This window comes from Silene latifolia, chromosome Y, assembly GCF_048544455.1.
Source record: "Silene latifolia isolate original U9 population chromosome Y, ASM4854445v1, whole genome shotgun sequence".
In the NCBI taxonomy this organism is placed as follows: domain Eukaryota; kingdom Viridiplantae; phylum Streptophyta; class Magnoliopsida; order Caryophyllales; family Caryophyllaceae; genus Silene; species Silene latifolia.
This window is the reverse complement of record NC_133538.1, coordinates 172959719-172963234: the sequence shown is the minus strand read 5'-3', so window position 1 is coordinate 172963234 and position 3516 is coordinate 172959719. Positions and strand designations below refer to the sequence as shown.

General features: G+C 30.5%; 1 long non-coding RNA gene across 1 annotated transcript; it reads left to right on the top strand.

Annotated features, from left to right (window-relative positions):
* Positions 1-610: 610 nt before the first annotated feature.
* Positions 611-3016, top strand: LOC141626802 (uncharacterized). Its single transcript, XR_012536383.1, has 2 exons — positions 611-877; positions 2719-3016. It is a non-coding gene; the product is annotated as an uncharacterized LOC141626802 (long non-coding RNA).
* Positions 3017-3516: the final 500 nt, after the last annotated feature.

The following is a 3516-nucleotide window of genomic DNA, read 5'->3' as shown; positions in this document are numbered from 1 at the left end:
TCATTGGCGGTGACAATGACAAATAATAATGCATGAAGTCTACTAAAGCGCAGCGAAATGGTTTTCTGGTAGTCCATCCATTTCTAATGCTGTTTAAGACGGTCTTGCTTAAGAGTTGGTGTTTCTTCTAATCACAAATTATCATTTTAGACGGCCTATTCCATTTGAAGGCTTTAGACGAGTTTTTTTTTTTTTTTTTTTTTTTTTAAGTGAAAACCGAGTATTCATAAAGCCCGATAAAGTCAAAATTAAGGGCAGATGCCGAAATCAAATAAATCACCTGGTTGGTAATTAGGGAGGGGTATAGTGACAACGGGCTATAGTGACAACAGATAATTGGACCCCACAACTCCAAATCACAAGTAGTGTAGTAGTTTATCCATGATTCTGCCGCTAAAATCCAAGATTCCAATGTAGGACTGTCAGCTATCTTAATGCTGCAAAAGATCGTCCACACTCTACCCATTATTTCAACAATTAGTCTCTCTTGTGACGGATGCTATCCGTCACAAGGTAAAGACGGAGTGAATAGATACCGGATTAGATAATATGGATGCTAGTGGGCCATTTTTGCTATTATTATATTGTAAACATGATTTGACAAAAGAGATTAAAAAAATAAAAATGGGGAACTCCCGTGCATGAGTCAGGCGACTTCTCAATCATCAAATCCTCACTTTTCTTCTTTTCATTATATTTTTCAAATCACCACCCTCTCTACCTTATCACATTATCTCTCAAAACCCAAAATAATTAAAATCTCTACCATCTTCATCCTCACATCATCATCATCTTCATCGTTTAGAGCTTGAGCTTCATCAAGCTGATGGCAAAATAAACAGTGGCAAAATAGAAAACACCGAAAAAAATATGGAAGGTATTATGTTTAACATGTTGATTTTATGGTGGTATTTGTTGTTTAGTAATTTATTTTAAAATATTGTTGGGTTTTTTTGGTTTAGCAATTAATTTGTTAAAAATGGTCATTTATTTCATTAAGATTCGTTTTTTTGTCTAGTTATTTTGGAAGATTATCAAAATGTTTGTTTTGTTAACATAAACACCAAAGAATAAACATGGTATGAATCTTTTGTGTTTTGATTTATTGGATTTTTGTTGGATTTATGTTAAAAAGTTTGAATTTTTTGTGTTTTGATTTGTGTTTTAATGTGCAGATCTAAGTTATTAGGTCAAAAAAATGAGGATTCTATCCAAATCATAGAGGTTTAAAGTTGTAATTTAGATGAGGAATTTGCTTTAATTTGTCATCATTGCCCATATTGTGTTTTTTATTTTTATTTTATTTTGCAGTTGAGTTGGTTAATTATCTATGCAATGGTAATATTGTACACTGAGATGATATCATTTTATTTATGTTTGTTTGATTTATCTCAAAGCCTCTTATAATGATTACGTATGTGAATAAAAATGGTGACATATGGGGTTGTGTTAAGAATGTTACCATCTTAATTGAGAGATGTAATTATTATACGAGCTGTTTGATTTTACCTAAAAGCCTTTAAAATAAAAACATATACGAGTAAAATTGGTGACTTAGGGGTTTTTGTAGCAATGTTATCAGCTTAGATTGAAATGTAACCGTTAAATAATATGTTTGTTTGGATTTGAATGAATGTTATAATGATACATCTAAGAATAAATATGGTGGCATATGCCTTTGTGTTAAAAACGTAACCACTTTAGTCTCGAAATGTAATCATGTTTTGAATGTAGCAATATTATTTAGAATGTGAAAATGAATGTTATAATTATAACATCTATGAATAAACATGGTGACATTTGATTTGTGTTAAAAATGTTACCACCTTAGTATTGAAATGTAACCCTGTTTGAAATGTTATCATATTAGCTATAATGTGTGGATGGATATTATGATGATAACATCTATGAATAACACGGTGACATAAGAAAATGTTAGCACCTTACTGAGAAATGTAACATAAAATAACGAGCACAAATACGTCTATAAAACTAACTTAGACTAATGTTAACATAAAATAAAATGCAGTATTACCATTTTAGCGTACAGTATTACCATTTTAACCTAAGTTGCAAATTTGGTTGCTCTTGTCATAGGTACTAATCTTTCAGGGTATTTACTTGAAATAAAAGTTGCAAAATGTTGCCACTATAACATTCTTTCAAATTTTGCATAACATCTTTTAGAGTAGTCACATTTCTCACTTAATTGTTGACATTTTTAAGACCAATTAAGGACTATTATTATGGTACATTTGAGTGAATCTTGTAATGATAACATATTTGCATAAACATTGTCACATATTTGTTTGTGTTCAAGATGTTATCACCTGAATATGCATATAAAGGAGAATGTGTCACAATAATACCATCTTAATGTGTAACAACATAAGCTAACATGGTTACAATGTGACATATTGTCTTATGTCACCACGTTCATACATAAATGTTGCCACTGTTAACATTCTTTCAAATCTTGCATAACATCTTTTAGAGTGGTCACATTTATCACTTACTTGTTGTCATTTTTACGAACAATTAAGCAATGTTATTATGTTTACATTTCAGCCTAAGATGCTATCATTTTTTTTTAACATATATGATATCCTCTTCCATATATGTTCCCATCGGAGTTCATAAATGCTCCTATTTTAAGACACTTCAAATGTGATCATTTTAACATATGTTTTAATGCTAATACTGGTCAAATGCTAACAGTTTATCCAGCAACGAGACATCGTCTATGTCAGTGGCACATTCAACAAAACGCTATATTTCACTTTGGGAAATTAAAGGATGATCGGTCGTTCCAAAATTATTCAACAAATGGCTCAACGTATATTTGTAAACATTGCGACATATGTACTAGTTTTGAATATGTGACCATTTTTCCTGAGAAATAGTCCGGTGTTAGATTCTTTTGAAGATTATAAAAATGTTTGTTTTGGTAACATACATGAGTAAACATGATGACATATATGTTATTGTTGCAAATGTGACAACCTTAGTTGAAGAATGTACGATTGTTATGTTTTAAGATTATTCTTAACATGTTAACATAATAGACTAAATATGGTGATATATATATATGTACCTATGTTTGAGGAATGTACCAATGTCATATTTTTTTGGTGTTCAAAATTATTCTTAACATGTTAACATAATAGACTAAACATGGTGACATATATGTGATTCTTGAAAATGTGAACTCCTTATCTAAGATATGTACATATGTTTGAGTGTTTTGACCTGAACTTAACTTGATAACATTGATGCTTGATAACATAGTGACGTATGTTAATATATTTAAAATGTTACCACTTTGGTCGGAAATGTAACTACTTTACACTAATAATGTGACCATATCGGTTTACATATGTCACAACATTCATGTGGACACTGTTCAGAAGAAAAAGATCCACATTTCATCATAAGGTGATTACAAAACATAGAGTGTTTCACATCCCTAACATCATGAGAGACTAAAAAGTGTGACCTAAAAGAACACATCATTAA